The sequence below is a fragment of the Hipposideros armiger genome, unplaced genomic scaffold (assembly GCF_001890085.2).
Source record: "Hipposideros armiger isolate ML-2016 unplaced genomic scaffold, ASM189008v1 scaffold_60, whole genome shotgun sequence".
NCBI classification, from domain to species: domain Eukaryota; kingdom Metazoa; phylum Chordata; class Mammalia; order Chiroptera; family Hipposideridae; genus Hipposideros; species Hipposideros armiger.
This window is the reverse complement of record NW_017731410.1, coordinates 2702566-2716571: the sequence shown is the minus strand read 5'-3', so window position 1 is coordinate 2716571 and position 14006 is coordinate 2702566. Positions and strand designations below refer to the sequence as shown.

Sequence of the window (14006 nt, the reverse complement as noted above, 5' to 3'; positions counted from 1 at the left end):
TTCTTAATAAAACAAAACTAAAAATATCTTGTACTAGTTAGCAAAGCAGTGGCACTCTGAAATAGTGTATTTTTAAATAATGCATGTCTGTAAACTTGAAAGACCTATTCATTTGTTTAAACAAATTCAAACAGAATTTTAAAAACAAAAAGTATAAAATATAATCTAAAGTTTACCATTTCATAAATGTTAACACAACAAAATATATATGCATGAGTACACAAAAATCCACATAAAAATAAGACACACATCCTGAATTTCATGAAGAAAACAGCCTGCTTCTCATTCAACTAATAATTTTACAGGCTTTCATACCATTTTAGAAAAACTCAACAATAATTACAAGATTTATCCAAATACAGTCATAAAACTGCACACTACTAGACCTGAACAGAGTAACTAAAATTCCAACTGACTTCCCTAAGTAAATTACTTAACTAAACACCTAAGTCTATGACTTTTACATAGGTGTTGTCAGAACTGTACATGCCATTTGATTTCAATCACAAAACTAATATAATCAATTAGAAAATGAGACTTGAAACCAGTACTTTTTCCATTGGCTTTCCATAACATTACATCTTTTAAAAATACTCATCTAAAGATTTTGTTTTAATTAAAGTATAATTGACATATAACAGTATATTAGTTTCAGATGTATACCATAATGATTTGTCATTTGTATATATTGTGAAGAGATCACCAAAGTCTAGTTACCATCTGTCTCCATACATAGTTTCAAGCTTTTTTCTTGTGATGTGATCTTTTAAGATTCACTCTTAGCAACTTGCAAATAAGCAATACACTATTACTAACTACAATCACTATGCTGTACCTGAAGAAGATGTTTTAACTTTAAAATTTTTTTGGTTATCTTGATGAATATCCAGGCAATAAAATACTCTTTGAAAAGAAGTTTGAAAGATCTGGCAAGAGTTAATACTTATCAACTACAAAATAGTGTATGTCCAAAAACCCCAGCTGAATTCAGCTGACCACATTAAGAATGTATTCAAGATTCTAATTCTTATTCTGAATTCATCAAACATTTATTGAAATATGTACTAATGTCTTCTGCACAATGCTACATCCAGTAGCTGGCTCTAAAGATTTTATTGGGGCAAGACAGACCATACCAACAGTAACTTCAACATCATTGCTCTGAATGCTAGTGGTAATTTCTATGATAAAGGTATATACAAGGTGCTTTTCTATGCACAGAGGGTCAATGTGCATTGGGGTGTGGGAGGTGTGGAGGGATGTGGCAGATTGTCAGGAAAATTTTCCTTAACAATGTTGCCTGGGTTGTCCAAATTTTTTTTTTTTCGCTGAGCATCCAATGCTGCAGGATTGAGAAGGGAGTTAAAAAAAACATTTAGCATATTATTTCACATATTTAGTGCCTATTAAGTGTGGTATAGTCTTGACAAACATGTTCATCGTTTATTTTTAAATCAGGTATAATACCACAAAACACGTAGTTTAAATTTTGGTTAAAAAGTCATGAATTCTTTATTTTCCAAAAAATGCTTATTTTTCCACCAATGCTTATTTTGCCTTCTCCCAACTCCCTTCCAGTAAATTAAATGGTAACATTTAACAATATCTACAATATTCCAAAACGGCTTATATCCTAATAGATTACAATTTTTATTTGCTTTTATTTCTAAAACAAATAAAGCTTAACAAATTTAAGTAAAATCATGTGGCTTGTTTAATGTGGACTACTAACAGCAGAATGTGTAATTCTCAATCTCAAATGTCAGGATTTATTCTGTATACAGAGCACTTTGCCATTCCAAAATTTGTAGTGTAATAGCTACACAGCTATTACAGAAAAGAAATTTTACTTTGTTATTGGCAATTATTTAAATTTGCAATACATTTCCATGTTTTCCATTATTTCTTTGATGGAAAACTCTGGGGTCTTAGTAAAAACCCAACTCACACAAAAAGCTGTGTGACAGAATTCCACTTATACATTTTAATAAATATTGCCTTAGATAAAGTCTGTAATATTATTTATTATTCAATATAAGAAAGAGGTAGGGCACATCATAAAACTATAAAAATTGTTATTTTTCAGCAATCTATAACATCATTGTCCAGGACATTTAAAACACACATAGTTATGTCATAAGGGAAACAAATATCTAAAATGCTATCCTGCTTAAGATGCTGCTATGAAATATTTCTAAGATTTCTATACTATTCCATAATCAAATGAGCACACAGATGTTTACTGTGTATCAATTACATGCTAATCATTGTGTTATGCTATGAAAACACAAAGGTGAAGAAAAAACAGTTCCTGCTCTCAAAGAACTTAAGTCTAATGGGAACTACAAGCAAGGAAATAGGCATTCACAATGAAGCACAGTAAGTGCTAGAAAGAGGTAAGAGGTAAAGACGGGGTTCTAAGATCACAACCTAAGCTTGTGAATTCACATACTGCTACTTAGAGAAAGTGATGCTTAAAGTGACACCAGAAGAATGAATAGAATTTAAGTAGGCAAATGGTGTTGAGGTGATGTGGGGGAAGGAAGACAGAGGGGAAAGCAGAAGAGAGTCTACGCAGACAGAACCTTAACTATAAAAAAGAGAGCAAGCAAGCGATCGCAAGAAGTCAGGGATTGCAAAGTAGTTCTCAGTAAAATATAGTTTGTGAATGGGTGGAGATTGGGCCAGAAGGGACCTGATGAGAGGGGGAATGCCAAGGAATGAATAGGAGATGTGAGCAGGGAATATGAAGGACTATGTGGCACGCTGAGAAGTTAGGACTTTATCCTACAGGCAATTTGGAGAACAAATTAAGACTGATGACATGAAGACCAGTTTGGAAGCAGGAGGACAGTAACTATAGTTGCAGTGAGGATGGAAATTGAATGAGAGTTAAGAAAATGAATTCTACGATTGAATGGCTAATTGATAGAAAGCCTATGAGAAAGAAGAGACAAAAATGATGTATACTCGTAGGTTTTTGGCTTAGACAACTGGCTACATGTTGGTGGCAGTAACTAATGGGAAACAAGTGGAGTGGTGGAGATGATCATCATCAGCTTATTTCAGATATGTTGTGACTGGGTGCCTGTGAAAAATCCAAGTGGAGATGCCCTGGTTAGTTCGAAGGGCCTAAAATTCAAGAAAAAGATACGGTCAGATATCTGACCTGGAGTCTGCATGTTAGGCAATAACTGCAAGTATCAACAGTAAAATTATCTTCGGAAATCCTTTAGGAAGCCCCTGATCCGCCAGTGGAGACCCACATACCATTTCTTAATAAGCCAGCCCTCTGGCACTGGAATAAATTGCTATTTCTTTGGTTGAGTACTAAATGATCACTAAGTAGAATAATGAGAAAATTAACTTGAATTTTTAAAATATTACCTACTCTTTTTTAGTTGCCATATATGCATGTTGACTTTCTTGAGTGAAAAGTGTATATGATACAAATGAACTATATACACTTAGGCTTTAGTGTGAATAGATGGTAACTGAAAGTCATGGTAGCTAATGAGATACAAAGAGAGTGTATTAGTTTCCTATTGCTGCTATAACAAATTACCAAAAAGTTGGTGGATTAAAATGGCACAATTTATTCTCTTACAGTTCTCGAGGTCATCAATCCAAAATGAATCTCACAGGGATAAAGACAATGTGTAAGGCTGATTCCTTCTGGAGGCTCCAAGCGAGAATTTGTTCCTTGTCTTTCCCAACTTTCAGAGGCTGCTAGCATTCCTGTGCATGCGGTCACATCACTCCCGTCTCTGTTCCCATGGTGACATTTCCTTTTCCTCTGACTCCTCCTGTGTCCTTCTTATAAGAACCATTGTGATTACATCATTGGGCCGACCAGGATAATCTCCCATTTCAGGATCCTCAACTTCATCATATCTGCAGTCCCTTTTGCCACCTAAGGTAACATTCACAGGTTCTGGAGACTAGGAGGAACATATGGGGGTGGGGGAGAAATATTCAGCCTACCACAGAGGGTATGCAAAAAATACGGTGTTGGCAATTCTCTAGTTCTTAAGCTAAATGGTGGGTCTACACAAATTCATTTTGCCATTATGCTTCCTAACATATACATGTTACATATATTCATGTATATATAAAATATTATATAATGTAAAACATTTTTAAAAAAATAAAGAGCTACAACTCAAACTATGAGAAACACTGACAGTTTAAGGAATAGGTAGATGATAGTGAGCATTCAAAGGGAACTGAGACAGAGGAAATACAAAATAGAAGTCAAAGGAAGACTCTTTCAAGAATGAGAAAGTCATCTTTCTGGATTGCAATGGTCAAGTTAAGATAAGGACTGGGAAGAGTCTATTCATTTAGCAACAGGGTCACTGTCGACCTTGATGAAAGCTATTTCAGTGGAATGATGGATGCCAAAAATAGATTACATTGAGCTAAGGAGTGCATCGGAGGTCACAAGCTGGAAAAAGGCAGGTGCAGATAATTATTTTATATAGTCATGAATAAAATGCTGTTAATAAAAAGACAAAATCCAAGATGCTTTCATAATCCAGAAAGATGAACTAGAATCTAGGAACGATTTATGAAAGGATAAAAAAAAAAAAGTGGGGAAAGAAACAAAAAGAAAAAAAGAAGCCACAAAAGAAGGAATAATGATGATGTTACAATTTATCAGACACTTAGCATATGCCAGGCACTGCTCTAAGTACTTTATAGACTTTATGTAATAGAAATTATGATGTCCATTTTATGGACTAGAAAAGGCACAACGTAGGCAGACAGCTAGGAAGTGTCAGAGCTAGGACTCAAATGCTGGTAGAGCTGACTTCAAAATGTGTGTTCTTAACTACTATGCCGTACTGATGTGATGGACCCAATAGAGTACTTCTAGTATGAGAAGGCCAATTCAGTCTGGCAACATGGCGAATATCAGAAGTCAACAGAAAATCTCTGGAAAGCAGTTTTTCCCGAAGCTACAGTCAGGACAAGAGCAAGAGATTATTAAGGGAGTTGGCCACAACAACAGTGTGAACTTAAAGCCAAAAGATTAAATTTGGGGCCAAAATTAAAACTTGAGCTCTAATGAGGGGCCACTTATAAGCAGTAACTAAGGCATACTTAAACCATGAACTTCATCAGCAACAGAGTAACAATGTTTTAAGTCTCACCTAAGGGAAAAAGAAACAAATTTGTGAAATAACCTCACATGCATGTTGTATCCATCCTAGTGCTAACAATACAATAAAATGGTATTCTGAAGCACATTAATAAGCTGGAAGACAAGACCACTACCACAGTAATCAGTCAGAGGACAGTGGTTTAGAACCAAGAGCCTAAAAGGCACCTGCAGAAAAAAATCTCTATTTTGAATAATTTAGGCAGCATCGGTGATGAGAAAATATATGTTCACCCAACAACGAGGCCATCTAGGTTACTAGCCACTAGCCCTATCTGTTACATTCTCAAAGAAAACTCTGTAGGCTGATCTTTGTTGGGATATTATACACAGTCCCTGGTTAACTACCTAGTACCCAGTACAGGAGTATTCTGCTATCATGAATTCTTTAACTACCTCTTCCCTGGAGTACTTATTATTATTTGCAATTAAGGGAGTTGTAAAACCTCAATTTCCCAGTCCTTTGTTATGGCCTTCAGAATATTGGTAAAGTAAATTCCAATAAGTATGAGTTATTTATAACCCCAGAAATAGATTAAACTATAATATAATTGTCAGTAGACCATCTAAAATGAGATCATTGACTTTAATGAAATAAAATAACATATATAAAGCAACTACCTCAGTGCCCAAGTGTCAATAAATGATGTATTAGAATTATTAACACCACCCCAAAAAACAGGATACAGACTCTGAGTTGTAAGGAAGCCTGTAATCGACATCTTTGATACAGACATCACATTCTTTTGGCCCGTTTATAATTTCAGCCACAGCTATAGGAGCTCAGACCCAGGTCCTCCTCCAGCCTCCTACCTCAAGTGAACCTATTATGCCTCAGCGTCTTCAGGAGCACAAGTATAGCTCAAAGTACAGAAGGAGTTAACACCTTGTAAACCAAAGGGGAATAAGAACCAGTAGATAAATGCTCAAGCCTTCCATCTTTCATACCAACAATAACGAAAGGCATTCTGTATGCTTCTCGGAGTTCCAGTGGAACTGAGCCTCTAATTGCTCACAGAAACAATCTCAGTATCACATTTTTCTCTTCTTCCTTCCCTATGTCACTCCCAGGCTCCTCACTTCGAGTTCCTAGGTCAACTCTTAAATAAACCACCTACACCCATGTCCTTGTCTCAGACTCTACTTTAGGAAATGCCAATCTAAGACAAAGCCCATCCACAAGACCCTGAGAAACCATCATCTAGCCTTTCCTTGAATATTTCTACCCTACACATTCATACTCAAAGCAGATGTTCCAAGGACATACCTCCTAGTAACGTCTGTAGAAATGTAGTCTTTTGAGACTAAAATAAGAAATATAAATATTTATTGAATGACTGAACAAACTTTAGCAAGCTAAGTCTTAGAGTTCGTTAGAAAAAAAGGTAAGAGGTCAGCCCACACGATACATACAAACTTTATTTGTTCCCTAAACGTTATCTCGATATAAAGGATTCCTGTCCCTAATTTTTGCTCAGGGGGCTCACCTTTCATTACACTTGACTCCCAGGGTCCCTATGATCTACATGCATATGATACAGCAATATAATTAGCATTACAAATAATGACTATATTATAGTAAACCCGTAGTCTGTTTCATCTGACTTAATTATTTCTCCAAGACTTTTTAAAACTTGGTACCAAAGAAAGAGATGTTTTTCATTCCCTCCCTGGTGATTAAGCTATGAGATGTAAGCCTGAAAAAAACTTCCATCAGCTATGATATCTGCCATATATGAAAAAAACAGTCCAAAGTAGTAACTGTCACTCACTGTCAGAGACAAATTAGAAAGAGCCTGGTAGCTTTCTAGCTCTGGTCCTTGAGACCAGTTCGCTGTACCCTTACCCTTTCCATTGCTTGGTAATACAAACCAATTCCCTCTTCATGCCTAAGCCAGTCATTTGAGTTTCTAGGTTTCTGTCACTTGTAACTGAAAGGTCTAACACAAGAGCTAGAATAAACAAAATGTTGTAGAAGACCTAATGCTCTCAATGGAAGGGACCCATGAATACCCTAGAAATGTAACTCTGATTTTTTATATATGAGTGCACATATTTCTAGAGAGAAGTCACTGAAACTTCCATTAATTACTCAAAATACATCTGACTCCTACATCCTCTCAAAGTAGTTAAAATTTATTGGTTGATGGTCTAAACCAGTTACTCAATGCATTTTTGTACCCACTTACATGTGCAACAAACTCCCATCTTTTATTAAATGCCATGATTTTCAACTAAGAGCACATGTGTTTTGAAATCCTTCTCTGCCCCATTTCTAAGATTCTGGTATGTTCACTCCTCCCTTCCTCCTACTACAGCTGCGAATCAATGGTTTAGAATCTGATCATATGAAGAACTTTTTTGAGTCATCTTTAGATCTTTTAAATCTATTCAGATGTGCTAAAATGCAAGATATATTAGAATTTAGCTTTAAACATAATTCAGCACAGGGTGGCTAGTCCTAATAAGATGCAGTAAGCACACTCTACCCTGTCTCTCCCACTGAATGCAACCATAAACTCTAGACAGCATGTATGGAACAGCTATTTGAAGACTCTGAGAAGTAAACGGGCAGATGAGGGAAGATCACCAGAATTCAAAGTACAGCTCAACCGGCAATCAGTTTTCCCTCCAGTACCCCCTGCCTGAACTTAATACCACGGGAAATCCACATGGGAGCAATTCTCCAGGAGAAGCACTCTGCCCCAAGGAGCTAGAAAGGGAACTAGTAGAAATGGGCAAGTGTGGAAATCACCCTGTTCTCTTCTCTGTTCTCTCACGCACCATGCATCAGCCATAGGTAATCCCGTGGCCACACGGAAACCTGCTGGAGCCAAAACTCTCAGGGAAGGTAACCTTCCTCTCCATTCACTGAAGTTGTGATTCTAGGAAGGTAGGACCAACGCTTACTGCTTTTTTTGGGTTTTCCTCTCTGTCCTTCCGTCCCACAGTCACCAATGCGAGTGCAACTGTAGGACTGCACTAACAAGAGACACAGGTTTCTGGATGGAAACTGTAAAGGGAAAACCCCAGGGAACTTATCCAGAAAGATAAGGAAATGCCCAAATATTTAGAAATTAAACAAAACATCTCTAAAGAATCCATGCATCAAAGAGGAAGTCTCAAGGGAAATAATTTGAACCAAATAAAAATAAAATACAGCATATCGAAATTTGGGAGATAAAACTAAAGCAATTCAAGAGAAAACAGAAGATGAGGAAACACTTCTGAATTCATTTTATGAGTCCAGCATTACACTGATACCAAGTTTAAACAAAAAGAGTACAAAAAAAGAAAACTACAGACCAATATCTTGCATAAACATAGACTAAAAATCCTCAACAAAATATTAGCAAATCAAATATGATAATATATAAAAAGAATTAAACAATACAACCAAGTAGGTTTATCCTGAGAATGCAAGGCTGGTTCAATATTTGAAAATCAATCAATATAATTCACCATATTAACAGTCTAAAGAAAAAAAACACCAGAATATATCAATTGACGCAGAAAAGGCATTAAACAAAATATGACAACCATTATTTATGATAAAAACTACTGGAAAACTAGGAGTAGAAGAAAATTTCCTGAATCTGAAAAAAAGGCACTTAAAACAAAAAATCTTTAGCTAACATTTTAGTTAATGGTGAAAAACGGAATACTTTCCCCTAAAATTGGTAAATGGCAAGAATGTCTAATGGCATCACTCTTATTTAATATCATTCTGGAAACCAAAAAGAAACAAAAGGCATAAAGATTGGAACAGCAGAAATAAATTGTCCCTGTTCACAGAATACATGATTATCTACTTAAAACTCCCAACGAATCTACAAAATACTTAAAGAACTAACCAGTGAATTTAGCAAGGTTACAGGATACAAAGTCAACACAAAAATCAATCCTGGGCCGGCCGAGTGACGTGATGGTTAAGAACTGGCTTGGGACGCCAGAGGGCCCCGGTTCGGATCCCACATACGAGGGCCAGTGACACTGCCCTCTACAGCTAAGATGCTGAACAACAGCTCAACTAGAGCTGGGCTGCCGGGAGTCGCTGGCGACGACGTAGGCTGCAGCCCCTGTGGCAGTGGGTTCCTATGGGCTACCGTGTTTGACCAGCAGCCAGCGTGACTGGCCAGCAGCCGCAGTGAGCAGCCGTCCAGAAGCCAGCAACTGATCTGCCTCACCCGGGAAGAGCGCAATGATGGTGCCAACTTGGGCCAGTGAAGCAACCTCCTCCACAACTAGACAGAAGAACAAAACGACAGCAACTTGTCTGTTCCCCTTCCCCCAATTTCCCAGCACTGTTCCCATTCCCCCAATTCCCCAATAAAAATCTTAAAAAAAAAAATCAATCCTATTTCTATATGCAGTATGATTAGAAACTAAAACTTTTAAACAATGCTATTTATAGCACCCCAGAATTTAGATATTCAGGCATAAATCTAACAAAACATGTATAGGATCTGTACATTCAAAACTATGAAACACTGATAAAAGAAATCAATAAATAATTGAAGAGACATACCATGTTTATGTACTGGAAGACACAACCTAGTAAAAATGATAACCCTCAAATTAATCTACAGATTTCAAGCAATACAAATCAAAGTCCCACCTGGATTTTTCAGATATACACAAGCTGATTCTAAAATTTAAATAGATAGAAAGGCAAAGAAACTAGGATAGCTTAAAATTTTTGAAAATGAAGGAAACTGGAAGAATCACAGCTACCTCATTACAGTACACATTTACTATAAAGCTACAGTAATCAAAACTGTGTGGCATTGGCAAAGGGATTTAGATCAATAGAACAGAAGAACACAGACTATAAAAACAGACCCAGACAAATATAGACCACTGGGTCTTGACAAGGGTGCAAAAGCAATTTAATGGAAAAAGGATAGCCTTTACAATTAATGGTGGTGAACAAGTACAGATCTATATGCAAAAAAATTAACCTCAACTTAAATCTCACACCTTATATAAAACTCACTTATAATGGACCATAGATCGGAATGTAAAACATAACACATAAAAACTTCAAGAAGAAAATATAGGAAAAAATCTTCATGGTCTAAGGTTAGGCAAAGAATTCTTAGATATGAAAACAAGAGTCAATTCATAAAAGAAAAGACTGGTAAACTGGACTTCATCAAAACTAAAAACTTTTACTCTGTGAAAATACTGTTAAAAGAATGAAAAGAAAAAACAGGTTGGGAGAATACATTTGCAGACCTCATATATGACAAAGGACTTGTAGCCAGAATATTTTAAGAGATCTCAAAGCTCAACAATAAGAAAACAATAAATAGCTCAAAGAAAGATACTAGCAAAATGGAATACATTCTAAGATCTACCAAAAAGCAGCAAAGCATTTAGAAATATGGTCATTAATAAAGGGTAAACAAACTGGGCATATTAAGCCTGGAGCAGGGATTTGGAGGTAGAATGAGTGATGACAAATGTCTTCAATTGTCTGAAGGGCTAACATATGCATGGGAGGATTAGAATTTCTGTATATAGTATTAAAAGGAAACATCATATTTCAACGAGTCTAAAAGTATAGAGGGTTTTCTAAGGCTACTAGAAAACCATATATTTCTCAATTGCTTTCAAGAAGCAGGAAGTTCTAGAGATTTTTTAATTAAATAAAAGGTCAAACAGGATGATCCTAGAGTTTTCTTCCAACTCAAACATTACATGCATCTATGAATTACAGAGTTAACCTACCAAAGTAGAAGGCACTGAATATCAAAAAAGATATCCCTTCCTGCCAAAATATCACCTTTCATTGCACAAAATATTATAAAGCACTTTAAGTTCCAAATTTTTAAAAAGACTAAATAAACAACAAAATTTTAACAAAAGTCATCGAGACCTATTTAATTCTCTAAATCTCATTTGTACCAAGGATATTAAAAATAAATTCAAATTACTAATGTCTAATTAAATCTAATTTCATTAGACTTAAAAGACAAAAGGTATAAATTTCATGCAAATTTCTATAAGTAATTTGAAGAAATCTCTTGCAAAGCTCTTTCCACACAAAGAGTGGTAGTCCTCAAAAGAGCCAAAACATCTGTATTCACTTTAAAGCTCATCAAGACAGACTGACATTTTTAGGAGAAGCATATGGCTTGCTGAACAGTCATCTAGAACAGAATCTTTTGTCTAGTAAACCCTATTCAAGGTCCATTTACTGATGTATGGAGTGGCTGAATAAAGGAAAGAACATATTTTTGAGTCCTAGAAAACACAAAGAAATAAATTCTTCTTCTAGCTTTGTTAAGGATATAGCAAAACATATTACAAAAGCAGCCAGGCCTTTACGCTCAGAGACAGTTCTCTCAACATCTGAAACAAGTCTAAGAAATCATTGAAACAAAAGAACTCTAGAAAGCATCAAACTCTCTTAGAGAACTATATCCACCAAAGACCACGTCCCTAAAAAAAGGCATTTCCATTTTAAAGGATAAAACACTTTCTTCTTAAAACTTTGAAGGGCAGAGTTCAACAGCTGCGCTATATTAAACCTGAGCCCTTCCAAGAGGAAGAAGAAGAGTCTCCAGAGAGCAAGTAACATGGCCTGCTTTCTCCAAAATTATCAGAATGCCTGCTTTGCCTGCAAGGGAAGTTTCTCCAGGAAAAAGCTTCTATACAGTGCATGGGTGAATAGCAAAAAGCTTAATTTAGATTAGGAAAATATGCAAAACTTGAAGCACTTTTGTTTCTGGAAATCTCCATCTCTCCCCCAAGGAAAAATGCATTTCGAAGTCTTTCAAGATACAACATGGAAACTATTTAAAAAACAAAACAAACAAACAAAAACCAACAGTAGTTTTTTTAGCCCTAGCTTCTCATCAGAGTCACCATAAAGCTAAGTAAGCCTCAACCTCAACTTATTGAACCAGTATTTACTGGGACCAAGGCATCTGAACTTTTTATGCGCACAACAGGTGATGCTGACGCACTGCGAGAGTTTAAAAATCACTGAACTAGATGGAGCATGATCCCATAAAGGAAAAATTAAGTCTAGTGAGTGAAGGCAAAAAGAAAAGGTCACATTTGAGCAACTAACTAGGTTGTGAAGAATCTAAGGTTGTATGTATTCAAAATACTCAATAACAGACAACAGACGGAGAATTTGAAATAGAAATTCTGACCTGCTCTCATGCCATTACTTAAAAGACAAAAGGCCTAGCAGAGTTTGCTAAAATATCCAAATATGTAGATGCAAGTTGTTATGAAGAAGGTGACCACTGCATCAGAATTCAGGTACAATAAGGTTCCATCCAAATCTCTCTCTCGATATTGAAAACTAAAACAGAAAAGTTGTAATAAGAGCCCATGTATTCTATGTAATTACCTGTCAGCCTTCAAAAAGCTCAAGGCATTCATCACAACAAAGTAAATTTTGGCCATCATCAGAGCTTCATTAACCCTCCTTTATTTTACACAAAATTATAACAGGTTTATTTGCTTGGTACTGAAATCCATGATAAGTGAAAAGGGTAGTGAGACCACTAAAGGGCAGCAGTCCAGTCAAGGAAGGATACAAAACACTCTTCAATAGCAGACGCCAGAACTGAGAAAGCATAACACACTTGGTTTTTAAAGGCAGCAGAACACAATAACTGTTTTTCCTAATGATCAGTGGAGTAAGAAAACAGAAAACCATGCAGTATACCTTGTTAATGCATACATTATATGTATTTTAAGAGGGTAAGAAAGTATAAAATCAAGTCACCTATAGAAAGTCTCTCACCAAAAATAAGTACACAATTGAGGGGGGGAAATCCTTACTGAAAAACAAACAAACAAAAAACCCCAAATTTCTCAATTGGAGACTCTCATAGTACAAAAAGAACAGTGGAGTGAGAGTGAAGAGCACCAGACAGTCTCGCAAATAAAGAACGTACCTTACTAAAAGGACAAGATAACGGAAGGTACTGAGTTTTACTTTACTATTAGCAGACATACTTCTCACTGCGAAACTCAACATATTCCTTTAGCCTGCTAAATCTGACTATTTCCTAGTAATGTACAGGCAGGCATACCTCAGAGATATTGCAGGTTCAGTTCCAGACCACCACAATAAAGCGAGTTGTAATCCTTTTTGCTGGTGGAGGGTCTTGCCTTCCATTTGTAAAAAGCACAACATCTGTGAAGCACAATAAAGCCATGCGCAGTAAAACGAGGTACACCTATATAACTGGAAGAATCTGTTTCCGCACCTGTATCTGTTTCCTAATCTGAAAAATGAAGACTAAGAACACCTGAGCTCATAGGATTACCTCATGAGATAATGTAAGTAATGTCCTTGACACAGGCTAATATACAGTAAGTGAGAAATAAATGTTAGCTGCTATTATTATACTGTGCTCAGAATAAATAACCATAAAAACTATTCTCAACTTTCACCAAGGGATATGATATATTTTAGAAGCTTTTCCATTTGAAATTGTCTTATTCTGTATTCACCACACACACACAGAACTAAATCGCTCCATCTTTCTCCATTACGTCTCATGTACATAACTTTTAAAAACATCATGTACAGTAGCTTAGAGAGCAAGTTTCATAATCACATTTAGTTACCACTATTCCAAAAAAGCTCTCATGTTCCATGACTACCCTTTTTAAATAAATTAATTTCCACCTCTTTTAATTTGAACACAAAAGAGGAATCAGGACACTTGCCAAAAAAATGTATGATTACAAAAAACTTATGTACCGGCGACGGCGTAGGCTGCAGCCCCTGCTGCAGTGGGTTGCCATGGGCTACCGTGTGTAGCCAGCAGCCAGCGTGAGCGGCCAGCAGCCTCAGTGAGCCGCCGTC

At 36.3% G+C, this 14006-nt stretch overlaps 1 protein-coding gene across 1 annotated transcript in view; it reads right to left on the bottom strand.

Annotated features, from left to right (window-relative positions):
• NDUFS4 (NADH:ubiquinone oxidoreductase subunit S4) overlaps nt 1-14006 on the bottom strand; it is a 104846-nt gene that overhangs the window by 86175 nt on the left and 4665 nt on the right. The window lies entirely within an intron of this gene.